At 37.8% G+C, this 18,092-nt stretch overlaps 1 protein-coding gene across 1 annotated transcript in view; it reads right to left on the bottom strand.

Annotated features, from left to right (window-relative positions):
• The window catches only part of LOC108232100 (cadherin-4), a 279,879-nt gene that overhangs the window by 144,189 nt on the left and 117,598 nt on the right, over positions 1-18,092 (bottom strand). The gene's annotated exons all lie outside the window — the stretch shown is intronic.

The following is an 18,092-nucleotide window of genomic DNA, read 5'->3' as shown; positions in this document are numbered from 1 at the left end:
CACACACAAACGCATCACACCGCCTCCTACCGTCTGGAAACAAACATACACATTCTCATACTCATTCTGCTGTCGCACTCGTTTCTGTCATCTCTCTCACTCCCCCCCTCCTCCTTCCCTCTTTCTCTATCTTAGTAATTACTACATCGACTGTTTTAGTGGCCCACTAGTACCATTTAGAAATTCGGTACTGTTTAGTTTAGCTTTATCTTCCTGTACACTTAGTTCAGTTCTGTACATTTAGTCATGTTTAGATCTGTAACTTTGTCTGTAATTTTGTTCTGTGTTGTAAAGCACTTTGAGTCGCCTCGTGCTGAAAAGTGCTATATAAATAAATGTACCTACCTACCTACCTACAAAAGACAAAGAAAAACACACACACACAGGCTAGAGCAAAAGTGCAATAGCAAATGACTGCATATGCTGTACTGTATCTTTTATATAATTTCCTTTTTGTCATATTCCTAAAATTTTATTTCACAAAGCCACAAGGATAAGTCTATAAAGTTAAGAAAAAATGCTGCACAAATGGAATATATATATACACACACATACATACCGGCAGCAAGGCAATGCATCTTATTTCATTAGCCACTCAAAAAGCATTGATCTGCCTATATAAATCTACACTGCTGCCAACAAGGGTAGATTTTTAAACTAAATCACACATACATACTTTCCTTTCATCTCTGCTTATTTAATCAGTGTATATTTGGGGAAGTTTTTGAAGATGGTTAATGGTAATAAGGTGAGTCAGTACTCTAAGGCACTATCTTTTTATTATTATTTTTTTAGCTGGAGAATGGGAAATAGTGTTAAGTTGTAATTTCACACCTTAACTCGCACTATCGCCGTTTACTCTCACTACAGCTGGGGAGCGAACGTGGAGAGAAATGTTTAATTTTGTTTCAGAGGATCTGGCAACTGCGAGCAGTGAATTAGAATCACACAAAAAAAAACAGGAGATGGGGAAAAAAATAATAATTTTGATTATTAAAGACATGCACGTGCTTGCACTGTGGCGCGCGCCCTGTTTTCACCGTGTGTCTACGAAGGAGAACTGAGATGTTGGGACTTGGCATCTCTCCTCTTTAATGAGCATCTCTGGAGATGGCAGGTGCATGTTCAGCCATTCTTTTACAAGCTCAGCAGCAAACAGGCCAGCCCTCTCCCTCCCACTGTAATACCACTGTCATTAGCAGAATTGCATTAACAACAACACAGAACAAATGATAAACCCACACACAACACTTAGGAAACACTGGCATCAGCATACACACCTTCATCTATCACAACAATTAATAAAAACAAAACATACAAACAAACAACAAAGAGTCGGTGTCCTGATGTGCTTTAGTCAAGTGATCACTGAGCAAACGGAAGATTTGTTTTTGTAATGAACCTCCTAAAGAGTTCAAGCTTAAAGTCAACTTCATCTTTGTAAAAAGCAAATATTTTTCTAATTAGCTTTACTTAATAAGCCTTGAATTGTCTTTTTGTGTTCTGTTTTGTTATGATTTGAGCTAATCTACTGTGCCATCTTTGTAATATTTTCTGTTTATTGAATCTTTTTCTCCTTTCATTTAGTTCTGAGGAAGTTACTTAATGTGCTCTGAAAATGGGTCTGCCAATAATGAGCACAATAATAATGGTGATTCACCGTAGTTCTGGTGGCCGCCGTTAGCAGTAGCGTCATTATTAGCAAGTAGCGATGGTGTGATGTAAGACTTTCACCATCATTTCAGCCTTTTCTGCCACCGCGGAAAAGCTGGGTAACAATAGGGGTGTTTAAAACTGTGCATCCCATAGTTATAATGTGTGACAGGGCCCTCTCCTGAGGCCCACACGCCAACAGGTATGCACCATTATTATTTTCACACTTTGAGTGTTGGCACAGGAAATCATCTGGTCCTCTCGTTCACTGCCAATTTCTTTCTCTCTCTGGCTCAACTTTGCTCCTTAGACAATTGATAACAAATGCTTTCTATAAGGAACAGGCGCTTACAAAACAAATAAGGAGCATTTTGGATTATGTAACTTCAAATGGAGACAAATCTGAGAGGGCATGCAGAAAACCTTTATTATTCCATCATTGTTTTCTTCTTTTTTTAAAAAAAAGCCCATGTGCAGGATAGCCGCTTAAATCAAATCCCAAGGAGAAGTCGGATGGGAGGCATGTCTATTTAAATAGACAAATGATTATTAGCCAGCGGCAAAAGGTGAAGGAAAACTAACCTGCCAGGAGTAGTAAATTGATTTCAAATGTTGGCTTTAGCTTGAAAAACACAGGTAAAGATTTCATTTTAAAGAAAAATACAAAAGTCATGTGAATAAATGACTTTGCTCTTTCTGCCATGGATGTTGTGTGTAGGTTGGTTAACCTGCTCACACAGCTGGAGCCGAACAAAGCAACTGGGACCATTAGCCTCACCGTGTGGTCACTTCTTGATGGAAGACCGCACCAGCAGATCAAGCCAAAGACACACATCGCCAACTCCCACCTCCAAATTCTGCTATTCAGCCAAGCAGGTGTAGAAAGGAGAGGAAGGTTAGTCTGTGTTCATCCCTTTGAATTCCAGCAGCAGCAGCAGCGAGAGCCTGCTCTGTATTTTCTCCTGTCATGACTTGCCTGAAGCTGCAGGGAGCTTTATTTACTGGGGATGACACGCCAGAGGCAGCGAGGAGCCCTAATTGCTTCACGGCCTCCTTGAGCTGTGTGATGCGTTCACTTTGAACGTCGATATCTCTCACGGTAGAGAAATTAAAAAGCCAGTGGTAAGGAACTTTTGCTCGTGTCCATTTTTGAAGGCAACTCAAATGCATGCACGGACAGAGAACATACAAAGACAAATAACCCGGCACATGGGGTGTGAGCTGAAAGGTCTCTAATAGCTTGACTGAGTTCTGAAGACAGCCTAAGTACAATACAAACAGTAACACAGAGTCAGTCTTTGCTTCAGTTTTGCCATGTCTTTTGATGCTTTATGTAATGCTAAAATCTCATCTTTGTTATAAAACGACTTGAAACCACAGCAATTGATGCCAGTTTGCTCAGATACAGCGTAAACCCTGGTTTAATCAAATCTAATTGTTCAGATTATGAGGGCTTGTGTATGTTAATGCCTAAGCAAACACCAGAATTGGAACAAGAACTGTCCCTTAGGAGGGGTGTTACATGTTTTCCTCTGCTATTATTACATTTTAAGCTGTGAGTGAGCTGATAATAACTTGTGGTTTAAGAAAAATTCATCTGTTTTTATTCATAACTGCAGACTTCAAAATAAAATCCATATTGGGGGTGAAAGTAAGGCTGAGAGTTTATCATGTATTAAGTAATTATAACTACATACATGCTTTCTGTTTGCTTGGGGAAAATGCTGTGAAGTAATCGAACCACTTTTGAATCAAATACATTCCAGATCTTCTGGTCTGCTCTGTGCAGACAGTTATCTGCACTTTGGCGGCTGTCTATTTACTTTTCACCTATACACCAGCTCCAACCTCCTACAGCCGCCACTCTCCTTTTGAACACTCTTATCCCAACAGATAAGAACAGCATCTGACAGGCTGATTAATAATGAAAGCTTCGCTCCACCCTGGAATTCTACCACCCCAATAGGATTTCTATTAATGTTGATTGACCCCGGCTCACTCAGTGCCACTTTGGCACAGCTCACCGCTACCCTTGTGGCCTCTTAGGTGCCAGTGCAGGTTAGCTGATACATGAATAATTCCCAGTGGACATTAACTGCAAGAAGTAGGGCAGAGGATTCAGTCGTGTGCTCCTTCTCCCACCCTCGCACTCAATCCCCTCATCAGCAGGCTGTTAATATTTAATTATACAAGCTTCATTTCGCACTCTCCGTCTGAAACCATAAGGTGGAGACGGAGGTGCAGGGGACCTCTGAAAGGGGAAGAGAGCACAGGGGTTTGGATGGGGATATAAGGAAGGAAGAAAACGAATAGAGGAAACAAAGCACGGAGGATGGAGATGTAGGTGCCATTTCCATTTTAAATTAAGCTGAGGAAAGGGAGGGGTGCAATGGGAACCTGTAACCCAGGTAAATTAACATGTGATAATTAAAAGTTATTGGAATAACAGAAACCTCTGTATTTACTCTGAGTGCCACAAGTTCAAATAAATTAAAGTAATATTTCAGATCTATTTATGTGGGGTTCAGTGAAAAAAAAGCTTCAGTCTCATAATTTTCATCGTGGTTCATGTGAACACAATAGACATACAGACCTACACACCAGGATAATTTTGAGTTACAGTTATTCCAGCACAAATATTTCTTATATTCTTGACAGATGTTCACCAAAACTGCTACAACTATTTGCTGATGCTATTTGTACTTACAAATAACCTTAGAATTAAATATAAAAAAACTCTGTATTGCAAAGGTGACAAGTGGTGTAAATGTTTAAAGTGTTTTCATGAACAGCTATAATTTTTTTGAGACTGGAATTGTTTTAGGATGGTAGCAGACCACTTTTCTCAGCCTCACTAAGACTAGCTGTTAGCTCATGAATTTGGTCAAAACTAAACTTTATTTTTCAAAATTGAGGTCATTCAGAGAGCTAGAATAGGTAGAATATAATTTTTTTTTTAACTTTTCACAAAACCATCCATGAGAAGATCTGAACTACTGCTTTAATATATGATGACTATTTTTGTTAAAGCTTCTTCACTTTAGGTACAATAATGAAGATGTTGCCTAAAATTGATAGTAAAGCATATTTTAGAAACAACAGTGAAATTCCTTCCATCTTTTTCTGTGCAGAATTACACAAAAGTTACTCATATTGTCCATTTTATTGTTAACGATACACACAACAATGTGGTAACAAATGGCATTATAATTGACCTATTAGGTATTTTATCACTGTTTTTTGTTTTCCTTCATGGTATTTTAGATGAATGTTTGTTTAGCTGCATCCACTGCACAATATACTGTGACCATTGTATTTGTATACTTGAAGCAATTAACTCCAATAAATTTTGCACCAAAGAAGAAAGTTTTTAAAAGTTTGAGGCAAAATTTAAAAATGACCTATTATGCTTTCTTGAACAAGTTAGAATAGGTTTAACCTATCCCAACACCAAACACCCCACTAATGTACGACATCAAAAAACATAAAAACTCACTGAAGGATTAAACGCTGCAGATCTGACGCATCTTTATATCCTTATTAATTCAAACTCTGAGGATTCTGACTTTGGGTCAGGGGAACTTAGAGGTTCAGAACCAACATTTGTCATGTCAGACATCAGCATTCAGCGGTCTGAAACTGAAAAGTGTCCAGACGGTCATTTGATAAAAATCAGTAAAAAAAAAATTCCAACTTTTCTTTTCTTTTATTAACATAGTTTTAATGTTAGTTTAGACAAACCTGCTGTGACTTGACAGAGACGTATTTCTGGGACAACTGAGCTGTTCAAACTACAACTTTCTTTCGCAATATCGTGGGGAGATTGCCATCAAAAATAAAATGAAGCCACGCAGCTCTGTTCTCTGTGACTGGGAGAACATGAATGGACACATGTTCTATATTGCAGCCAACAACAGAACATTTTCCTGTTCCGGCAGGCATTGTGAAGTGGAAAAACCAGCAGAACAAATGCAATGGTCTTCCTGGGAGAAGGCCTGGGCTCGGCTTGAGGTTGCTAGGTAACGGGGATTGTGACACAACAATCTCAAGGTTTTTGAAACAGGTCATTTTGCAGACACCAGAAAACATTTACTTATTACCAAAAATGGCTGGATGTTTTCTTTTTTTTTTTTTGCGCTTGAACTTTTTCTAGAAGCAGTAAATACCCAAATCGAAGTACGAAAACATGCAAAAACTGTATTTTGCATAATAGGTCCTCTTTAATCAAATAAAATGGTTATCTGGATATGCTTCTTATTAAAATGTTTCTCCTATAAGTTTGGTGTTTTTTTTCTCCAAGCATTTAAATGTGAGGACCTTTCGCAGATTGTTTGACAGTGGAAAAGATTATAATGATACAAACAGACAAATTAGGCTGCTGTGTGCACTAGAAATCCTCTCTATCTGCCTCCACACTCTATTTACATTTTATACATGACCAGTTTGGACTAAAGATCATCTGTCAAGCTCCACAAGTACTAAGTAGTAAATTCAAGACACTGCCTAAACTTCTAGCAATGTGGAGGTGATGTTTACAGTTTTACCTAAATTATTCAAGAATAATGGCACTCTCATGTAGAGTATTTAATGATGAAAATCCATCCTAATATCAGACCTTTGGGCTTCTTCTTCTTTCTTTTTTTAACAAATCTTGTAGGAGTGAGATCTTGCAGATGAAGTGGTAGAATATTAATAATGTATGAATAAGACTTTTTATAGAGCACAGCCCCTGAGATTCATAATTCTATTCACATTAGGCCTCTGAAACAAGTTTAAAGTTTTAATAAATAGGTATTAAAACTTTAACTGATATTAATAGCACCAATTAAAGGGCATACTGTGGAGATATGCATCATTTCTGTACTGGTAGAGTGGAAAACCCACTTGGCAGAACCTCCCTTGGCTTTCTGTTTTTCAGTCTATCTTTTTTTTTTCTTTTTCAATTTTTGCTCCTTCCTACTTGAGCTCACCAAATCACTGCACTCTTTCTAACAAAAAAGTTATACATCAAACACTCCTTTCCAGGCATTGTGTCGAGACAATAACATCTGCTAAAAAAGGGGGCCCTATAATTAAAGGAGAAAAAAAAGTCTGCCATGAATGTGTGAGCCACAGCATTTTACACCACCTCATCATTCCATAATCAATTCACTGAACATTACTACTACAAGATGAGAGCTCTTGACCATCCGTGGTTTTGATTGATGGGCAATTTTTCTTGTCTCTCACATCATTGTTTCGCCCAATGTGCCAGGTCAAATGGTGTGTGTTAGTTAGCCAATAGTCATTCATTTCAGTTTATGAAGTGGAACATGTGCTTGATGGTTGTACCATTAAAGACATTAGCAGGCACATCTATGCCACAGGTACAAAGCACATGCATATCAGACTGTTTTTAAAGCCCCATTTAACGGGTGGCTAAAAAAAGTTAAAGCTGTTTTTGTCAGCCTGCTCTCCTGCCCAAATGTGGTGGTCATGAGCAGCTTTAGGAGAAGACCTCCAGTGCCACTCTCTGGGATTTTTTTTTACGTTCCCTAACCTTTTTCTGAGGTACCACTGTGCCTATGAAATATGACCTAGAGAAGAAAAGAGTGGTTTTCTTTGTTCTGTAGTTCGGGACACAGGACTAACATTTTCTTGCAGCAGAGGTTGACTCAAATAATGGCTTCTGTGTTCTACTTTGTGTAGGGATTTATCCTGCTGCTTGGTTAGCATAATGCTGGAGTCTATTGTGAGTTGATCAGTAGGAGCAGTCAGAGAGGAATGAGATAGGAGGGTGGGGAAATGAAGACAGAGAGAAAGAGGGAGGAAAAGAACGACAGACTCGGGTTCTGCTTCTTTGCTCCAGTGATTCCCGATGAAATTGATTCTCGTACCTCCTGAGATCTCCCACTGTCCCCTTTCTTCCCTCTGTCCCCGCCTCCATTACATACCTGTCCAGAGGATGAATGATCTACACATTACACGTGAGTACTGCTGACCGGTACACACATCACTGACTCCCAGAGCTCAGGGACTTCACAGACACCCTGACGAGACCGATGGAGACACAGACTCGAAAAGGGCAGATGGATATAGGAAACAGAAACAATCATAGTTGTTAATGAAGGGGAGGATGGCAACGTGAACTTCAAAGAAAGTGAGGATGAATACGGCAAAACAGCAAGGGGTGAGAAGGAGCAGGGTTGTTATCAGGGCAACACAAAACTGAGATGTGCAGCTGAGTGGGAGAAAACAGGCAATGAGTTGGCTTATAAAAATTTAGGCTGGGGAAAAATAAGAAATTCACTGTCAAAAAAAAAAAAAATCACAAGAAGTTCAATGAACTGGTACATACAGGGGGTTAGGGCTCTGCCATCAAAAAGCTCTAAGGGAGGCAATCAAGGCTGTGCCTGTAGCTCCAACACTGTAGTTCCCAGTGCTCTCCCAGGGGATAGGTGTCATTTGTGTGTAAAAGGAGTGCAGCCACTTAAATGAATAGAGGTCTTTATCTTAGCCCGAACAACAAGTTATTACCTACTGAGCAGACATTTTGACCAGGCTCTATTTCATCCCCATGAAGAAGAGGAAGAGGGGGTTGGTTGTAGTACAGGAGGCTTAAGGGATGGGGAAGGATGCAAAAAAGGAAGTTCATATCTGTGCCTTATTTTGTAACTGGGTATGACATCTCTGGCCTCCATGTATTAACAAAGCCCTGGAGCATGGTCAAGCATCACTGGCAAAAGGAGCATTAGTGTGGATGGCTGCAGGAAAACCACACAATAATAATAACACCCACTGGGAGGACCTGAAACCGTGCTGAACCTGTGCAATTCCTTTCTGCATTTCTATTAAGAAAACTGAATAAAACAAAAATGTTTTTCCAATAAACATCCTCACAGCATTAAAAGTAGCACAAAACTACAAATAAATTTGCACATTTTTCTTAGTTTTTGTTTTGTTTTCAGAAAAATCCCTTGTTAATATATTTAATGGTAAATATTAACCAGAACGTCTTCATGGAACTGAACTAAAGCTTGTATTCTATGACAAATTCACATTTCACTACTTCCCATTATTCATTAGCCATACCTCTACAATTTGTTTATTCACAAGGGGGTGGGGGTCCCTGTCCATTTTGTGATATAAAGCAAAGTTGTAAAGGCTCAGAGCTGTCTGTAAAAACAGATTTTGAGCACACTTAAAAGATATAAGCTCCACTTGCAAAAGTACTCACAATTGTAAGTTTTTTCTCAGTTAAAAATATTTTCACTAGCCTAAAAAAGCAACCAAACAAACAAACAAAAAAAACCACTCGCAAGGACTAGTTTGTTGTGTGCTGATGTATTAGATTTGGCACTACTGTCAATAAATATGAACAAGCATAAAATTTGCAAAATGTATACCATATTCCTTTGTTAAACCTATTTTACTATCACAATAACTACTGTAATGTCTAGGCTGATGTGAAACATTTTAATCACTACTCTTTGTTGCTTCAAATTAAAACCCAACAAATTGAGGTAATGCCAGGAAATTGGATTTGGCCAAAGACTACCTGAGCTCTGAGAGTAGTTTGAGTCCCTTGATGCTGCACGATGGCTGTAATTGGTCTCTTTGTGGTAGTAAAAGTCAACAACAATTCCCACAAAACGATGGAAACAGCTTCAGCTAAAGTAATAATCCTCACACGGAGATATATATCCACATAAAAGACAGGCCAAACATACACAAACAGCTATGCAAATGTTTCACTGTATGCACACTGTGTGCATCTAATTGACCTTTGGTAGCTTTGGAGCCTTTACAACTCATTTGACCCACTACCCTCTAATCTGAAATACAAATCCATATGTTAAACATCAGAGCAAATTTATATCAATCTAACTTATTATTCTGAAAAGAGAGCTTTGTGTTCAAAAAGTATTTGCTTGAGCCAAGCAAGAAAACAATGTGTGCACACATTTATTTCAAAACAAACAAACAAACAAACAAAAAAAAACACAAGAAAGGCTTTAAACTTTTTTTCTAGTCTAAAATTACAACTCTCAGGTTCAACTCCACGGGAATCCCATTTGATGGACTGATAATCTATGCTTCACAAGAAGTGCGTGGGAGAAAATAAATGGTGTTGAAACAAAGTACAAGTACAAAAGCTAATGTAAAAGTCTTGCAAAAAAATGATAATTTGAAACTGATGTGTTACTGGAAAAGAAAGTACAATATCAATAAATCATATCTAATACTTTGAACTGAAAAGTGGAAAAGATTTTGGCTCTCTCAAGGATGATTATGGATGTTATTCTTCTTTCACACAGAGAGATTTTGTTCTGAGAGGAGCATTCAAAAATGAGAAAAAGAGCACAAAAAGAGAGAAATACACAGACAGACAAGCCCACCGTAGTAAAACTAAAGCACTGGACCCTTCCCTTTATCTAATGAGCACCATAGACAAAAACAAAGACCACTCGCTTGCTCAGTCTTGCATTACTCAGGTGGGAGCTGCAGTGCTGAGGACAGGGATTTGTAAAACTGCTACGTAAACACAACACACCCAGCAGCTTCCCTCAGCTTCTGAATCATAAACAGACATTGACAAGAGTCAAGCCAGGAAAAACGGTCTGTGAGGGAAAGTCAATGTGTAACTGCTACAGCACTGAGAGGAGTAAAAGGAACTATAACAATAAGAGTATGACCCTCTTTAGGCTTTTAGCTATATGCATTTATTGACTGGATGGGGTCTAAGTTTCCTATTTGTCTGAATTGCAGAGAAACAAAGCTGACAGAGAAGAATAATCTACAAAACTCAAAACGTCCCGGCACCAGCTGTCACTCTAATTGCCTCCCTTTTCTGTCTTTAGAGTCAATTCCATGCTCATGTTTCACTGGGTAACACTACCTACAGGTCTGCAAAGGATTCCACCTGCTCTAATGAGCATTGGATTTCCATATAGAGCACAAGCTGCAGATCCTCTGTACGCAATGTTAGGTGGAGCGCAATAATTGTGCCTTTGCAGCAGTAGGCCAATCTGGATTCTTAATGGGCTAAGCAGTGTTTACTTTTCAAAGACTTTTACATGAATTATTGATGGGTGCAAGCTGATTTGTGCTTGGAATTAGCCTCGAATAACCCATCTTGGCCCACCCCACTTCCTAGGTGCCTCTCTCCAGGGTAAACAGGCCGACTGGAAACTTATGTCACTTTGCATGTAATTTGTTATCTTGATTTACACAGAGTGTGAAGTAGTTACTGTATGTGGCACAAAAAAGGTTTGCCTAAGGGCATAGAGCGTGTGAGCACAATGGATGGGTGAACTCTGGGCTTCTCTCACTGGAACCAGTCTAAAAAATGCTTAATTTGTATGTGAACAAACTTTTGTCTTTTTTAATATGCTACTAATCTTGCTTAATGTATACATTTTAATCTCTTTCTAAAGAGTAATCCCTGGTCAGGGCATTGAGGAAATACCCTCACAGAAACCCGACGATCTTTGTTATTATTCTTTTCCTCCTGTGTATTTCAGCTTATTGTTATACAATTTTCTGCATTTTCCTTTCAAATGTACAACTTTTATCTTAAAGACTTAACTGTGTGCTTTCCTTTTTCTGATCATGTACCTTAGTAGCCTTACAGTACCTCTGTAAGGGGGAGGCTGTTCAGACTTATGTCTTTGATTTCACAGCAGCAAAAAAGATTAATTCTGCAATATTCGGAGAAAGGAATGTGGGCCTCTATTACCTGATGCTGCAACTACCCCTTACAATATAACACTTTATCATCCTTGCTTATGCTCCTCTGTCTTCCCTAATGGGACAAAATCTTATTACCTGAGTTCAAAGGGAACACAGCATTAACCTAATATTTTTTTTTGTGTGTGTAATGGCTTGAACTTGACAAGAAAAAAAAAATCAGCTATACGCAAGATGAGTGTGTCATAAAAAAATGTGTACAGCTTTCAGAAAGAGTCTGAAAAATGCCAAAGAAGAGCCAAGAGAGAGGACACAACTTTTACATTTGAGAAATTTTTCCTGCTGCGCTTGTGTGAGGCATGCCAATTTGTCCAGACCCTGATTCATTTTCTTGGCCCTCTTTGGTGTCAGAAAAACGAATAGGCTTTCTATGCAAAATTTGGTAATAAACTTTTGGAAAAGATCCATGCTTTGGACAGAATGAGCCAGGCTGAGCAAAGAATAAAGGCAAGTTTCCTCAGCAGTCTGTCAGAAGCAACTGGCTCTGCCCCCCTCTCCTTTGTGTTTGCATTTTATTACCATTTCAACTTACTTGTTTATTTTTGGCTCGAGAATACCCATCTGCCATTACTGTGGTGACATGCCTTTGAGCTGTGTACGAGGTTTAAGAGCAAAGGCAAAAAGCCTGCTTAATTAGTGCAACTGTGGAGTCAGGAGATGTGTTTATCTCATTATGGGTATTTGAATGAATATTCACATGGCCTCGCTCAAAAGTTAATGGTTGTTATTAAATGTAGTGGGAAAAAAATCGAAAAGTCCAACATGGGGCAAAACTATTTCAAAAGATAATGATAAATTTAAATTATAATGTCTTGCTCATTAGTTTAGCTCTGTGTTACTATTCTTTTAAAACACTTTTATTGAAATTGTAATTGACAGTGAAAAAAAAAAAAATTGTCATTAAATGCTGATAAAGCCAGATATTTTTGAGATTTTACTTTAGATTTCACGTCTCAAATTTTCATCAGATTTGAGTTATTTCTCAAAATACAAAAAAACTTGCATATTGCTGAATAAGTCTCTTAAGGGAGGATCAGAGGTCAAATGACTCATTTATAAAACCTCTAAATTTTTCATTTGGTCACAGATATCACAATGAATTGTTTAGAGACTACATTTAACTGCCAAAAAATATTTTGCAGTTTCAGTAAATGTCTGTGGAAAAGTTTTAATTGTAAAAATGTTTTTGAATTTACAGTTGTCATTTTTTAAGAATACAAATTTAATCAATTATATACCAACAAAAATAAAAGTAAACATTACAACTGTGAAAATACAGAATTATCAGGCGTTTTTTATTGTGAAAGTACCTGAGAATATATTAGTAAGGTATAGAATTTTTGGTTTTAGATTAATAAAAATGTTCTTAAACCTAACTTTTAACTGTTAAATTACATGAAAAATCCATTTTAGGGTTGACAGAAAAGTCTGTACACAACAGAAAATGTACAGGTATCTTTTTGTCAAGACATTACTCATTTTTTTACGAACATTCTTTATACTACGTAGTAAAACGACAGAGGAGGAAGTGGTTGTTTCACATTCCACTGATGTCTATTGCTAACCATTGTGGAAAGGACATCCCGTGAATCTTAGCAACTATTTCTCAGGTGTTGGTGTACTAAGCAAAGATTGATGCGCTTCATCTTTCACTCCCAGTCTTCCCCGTCTGTTTCACCCTACTGAGCTAATCCAAGCTGGCCAAATCCCTCTGCCATGCAGGCCTACATCGGAGCTGTCCCGCTGGGTGCAATATGCCACCCGCTTCCCCGGCAACGCCAGCCCTGTAGGGCCTCAAGCCCAACTGTGGCGATTTGTCAGTAAACAGACAAAGATGTATGATTCATCTAAGTCAGTCAGAGCAGGTAGTCCGGTGACAGTAATGAGTTGTTGAATCATAACAAAGAGTTATTTGCTTCATGGAATTACTCCGGCAAACAAGTATGTCTCAAGCATGTATAAATAATACAACTACCTGCCACATGGACTTATATATAATTCTTACTCACTTTTTAAAAAATAAAATCCCTGTAATAAAGGCACAACTGTTATAATTAGTTGCAACCTATCTCTTTATATCTACTTAGGCACACACTATTCAGAAGTTATTCGAGTTGCACTTTTCTTATATTTCACACAAACAGAGAATTTCCTGCATGAAGTTTGGTTTTACTGCAGGAATTTTCTGTTTAATTTGAAACTACCTAGTTAAAAAACACAAAAGGCAGACCATGAAGTTCAACTGGTTGCTAGAGACAGCTGTTTGCTCTATTTTTCTATTTCACTAGGGAGCAATTGGTCTGAAGTCAACTTAATGTCCAAATTGACCAAATTGGGATATTTGCATTCTCGCATTAATACAAGCCTAGTGTTATTTGAAAAAGACCAGAGCTTCAGTGCACATGCAAAAATGGCTTTTGTCTGCATGAATAGCTTGAAAATGTTATCCACTTGTGCAATCATTGTGGCTGTTACTGAGTAGAATGTAAAATATCAAATAAAGTTGATGCATCAGTGAAGGGGGCTGGTCATCAATCTGCAAATTATACCCCAATTTTCTACTCAGCAGTTAGTATTTTGTCCTTACCAGCTGACATTTTGTCCAACTGGGTATAAAATGGTTACCATCTTGCATCCATGCACCTAAGCAATTACCAGTTTGCATCCAAATACTTGTTGTATGCATGACCCGGGTACAGACTCTTTACTAGAGCTGGTTGGTTACCGAATCATCCGAGCTAAGGATTTGAATCCTCACAATGAATCAAAACTCACGAGTCCAAGGTTTCAATTAATTCAGATCCTCTGGCAGACTGCCACTATGTCCGCAAGATAGCAGACTTGCAGGAAAAACAGCTGAATCTCTGAAAACGCTGTGGACTCACATGAGTTCGGTCACTGATTCGGGTTCAAGACTCGCTGGAAAAACAGCAGAGTCAGATGAGTCCATTCATAGACTTCACCCCAGTCAGTTAATCTAAGTAATAAATGAATTACTACAACAAACATGTTATTAAACATACTCATGTTCATTTTGTGGCTGATTTATCTAATACACTTGCTAAGATGATATGTGCGTATATACATACATGCTATTCTCATGTCTGATTCTCAGCTTGTTGTTAGAATCGCATTTCTGTAAAAAAAAAAAGTTGTTGTAAATTTATTTCAAGTTTTATTTCCTTTTTATTACACTTGTCTCTGCTTTTATCTAATGTTTGTCATGAGCAATGTTTCTGTGCCCACATTTAAGTCTAAGAAGCTGTTCTGCTGGCTCTTTTTTAGTTTGTCTTTATCTTTGGCTACCATTCAGCTGGACATGTTGCAGTGTTTAGCCTGGCAAACAAACCCCATTATCTGCCTCCTGCTATAAAAGAAAACAAAAACTAAGAGCCTTTCACACTGTTTAGAAAAAAGAGTGACTTTCTGCCTTATGCACCGGTGACACTGTTCACCACTTACGTCTTCTTTCAGCCAATTACATTAGAGAGATTTGGGGTGTCTGCCCTGAGCCTGCACTGTCCTTAGTTGGCATTTAAAATCAATATACGATGGACCTTATTAGCCACTCTGAGAGATGCAATATAGGCAAGATCACGTCTATAATGACCCCTCTTTCTTTTAGAGTCCACACTGCTAAATTTAAAGTCCTAACAAAAATAAAACGAAACAGGAAAAGGTCACAGTAATCACTGTTCTCATTGCAGGTGTTCATAAGAACATGGGGGAGGGGGGAAAGAAAACAAAGCATAGCATCTCCACACTTCCTTATTCAGTCATTACTGTTACACAGGAGACCCTCAAGCAACACAAAGGCCTTTGAACAGATTTCATAGAAGATAAACACATCAGAAAGATTGACTTTTTTGCGTGGTATTAAAATGGAATGAATACCTATGCTGATCATTAAACATTTTACGTAAGCCTTACAGGAGGATAAATGTCTTGCATGGTTAGAATGTTGTTTAATATAAAACCCCCTTCTGTACAGTAGGAACATAAGAATGAGACTGTAGGAATAGAAGTGGCAGATGGACTGAGAGTCTAACGCTACACTGCCAGCTCTGTCATGAAACAGAAGTCTATAGATGTAAGATGTACTTTGAGCTACATTCAGACTTTTTCCCCAGAGTGTAAATAGTTTGAGAAAGTCATAAATCAAAGTAAAACAAAGCACCAGCTGCCCAACCATATGATAGGTATGTGATGTACAAGGCCCTTTAGATTCGCACTGCTGTGAGTGCAAATGTTTGGAAATAATTTACACCATTAGGGCCCAATGCACCTGATTTATCTTTTAATTAAATAACTCCACTATTATTGTCATTTTTCTTCTCATTTCCCCACTGTGTTATTCAATATTTAATTTACTAACAATTCTCACAGTGCATGTGCCATCCTCCAATTAAGGCAACAAACAATAAATAAATAAATAAACAACACATTCATTAAACTGTTACATGTTGAATTAATCACACTTGTTAGAAAAAAAGAAAAACAACTTTGTTATGCAAATAGATTATTGAATTATTTCTTACCATCAGGTATACGTACACTTATAAGGGTTATTGCAATTATCTTTTATCAAATAGCATCAACTTATCCCAGCAGTTCATAAATAAACTTGTTTAGAACAAATGATGAAGTGAATTGATGCAGACACACTCTGTGTGCTTCTCTGTTAGGTCTGTTTAACACAGGTTTGATTTAATTTCATCATTATACCATTAATTGAATGACATTTATTATGTAGTGATATATTGTAGAAATTAACTCTGAAACTGTTTTTAAATAGTAAACATGTACACTGGCTTCAAAATATTAAGTGCTTTTAATATTTGTTTTTATTAGGTGTTCAATATTGACCCACTTATGAAACTGTGTGACTAAAAAGTCACAACACCTGTTGTATGGTATGCATGGTAACAGTCGTAAAAATACATACCAACAGTGCTACAGCCATCGCATGTGCTGTTATTACCACAACTGTAAACGCTTACATTTTAAAAGGATTTTATTTATTCATTTTTAATGGAATACTAACAGAAAGTAAAACATTAGGAGGGTGAGTTTTGGAATGGCAGTATTAAGCACACATGGTCACTATTTATCTCAATTCTAAACTTGAAATAAACTCAATTGTATTTATGGTATTTATGGTCCTTTTTTGTTCAGTATTGCACAGCATTTGTTTGCTTTGTCCATGGTGACAAATTGAGGCAATGTCCCACATTTTTATCTTTTGCCATTTGTTTCTCTGTTTCTTCCTGAGATTTAACTCGGATTAAGTGAATCTAAAGAAAGCAAGGGAAGTGTTTAGAGTCAAACGGTACACATTTGCCTGCATCAAACAAAGATCATTCGGTCACCATCGTTGCTGCATAGCTATGCCAAATGCAAGAAATTGGAACAAAACACAAGAATAAATCAGTATGTTAAATTGTTCAGTTTTTACTAAAATATGAAAAACTTAAAAAAAAATGCTGTTACAGAAAATTCCTTTTTTTTTTTAAGAAAGTGAAACAACTTAAAATAATCATCATTTACCACACTGTGCAGCACACTGTGATGGTAACCTTGGCCTGAGAATTTTTAAAATACATTTAGCTCTGATAGTCATGCGTTATTCCACATAAAAATACTGTTTGTCCCACATTTGTTTGGTTAGGAACTGGTCATTCTAGCTAATTCACTCTAGCAGCTGTATGCTGGCAAAAAGACAAAAACATTTAGCTCCAAACTCATGTTTTATTATCCTTTAACTTGAGCTAAACCCTTCCAGAAGACAAAGAGAAATGACTGAAGTGAGAACAGAACGTTATAGCAATTCAGCAATGGAAGAAAGACGTTAAACAAAAAAGACGTAATGAGGGAATAATCTGGAGTTAGAGTAGAAAGAGAGATAAAAAGGAAAAGTTAAGAGAAGTGTTGTAAACTGTGAGCTGACAGGTAAATTAGCATGTGTGGCTAATGGGGCTCAACACAGCCGGGCCCTCGAAGGCACCCCCATCACTCTGGCAAACAGGCAGCTTGTTGACCCAGCCATTGCCTCTGTCACTCGTTTTCTTAGTTTTAGCATTTAAACGCACCAACAAACACCCTCCTACTGGCGCACTTACTGACATACTAACAACAAACACAAAAACCACACACTGAGCTGTAATGTGTGGGCATATAGGATAAGTAAATCTGGAAGGATTAACAAAAAAATTAGAGACGAGTCCTGAAATGTTCAAAAAGGGTTTTAAGGTGCTGGTTTTCTGGCTCATCATGTAAGACTGAAATGCTGTGAAAAGTCACAGTATGTCTGCCGAATCTGGTGTGTCATGTTGTTTACAATCTGATCATCAAGGCGAGGGACAAGTCTCTCCCATGCTGCACAACTTTTTGCTGCACCTTTCTGCACAGAGAAGAAATCAATAGCTAGATCGTTGTTCTGTGAATTTCTCTGTCATTTGTTTTTTTTCCCTCCAAACACTTGGCTGTGTATACCCTTGACGCCATCTTTTAGCGATAAATCAAAACCATTGCAAAGTGATAGGAGAGAAAAGGTACACAGCAAATTCAAAAGTGTTAAATGTTTTGGTGTTAGCAGACTTTGTGCAAAAGCAGAGTTAATTTTACACTTATAGAGTCACATTCTGTTTATGTAACTCTGGGATGTATATTATTAGTAGTTAAAATCCAGTGTTAAAACAAAGTGTTTACGT

Source organism: Kryptolebias marmoratus, linkage group LG8, assembly GCF_001649575.2.
Source record: "Kryptolebias marmoratus isolate JLee-2015 linkage group LG8, ASM164957v2, whole genome shotgun sequence".
In the NCBI taxonomy this organism is placed as follows: Eukaryota; Metazoa; Chordata; class Actinopteri; order Cyprinodontiformes; family Rivulidae; genus Kryptolebias; species Kryptolebias marmoratus.
The sequence above is the reverse complement of the archived record's forward strand: the minus strand, read 5'-3'. Positions and strand labels throughout refer to the sequence as shown.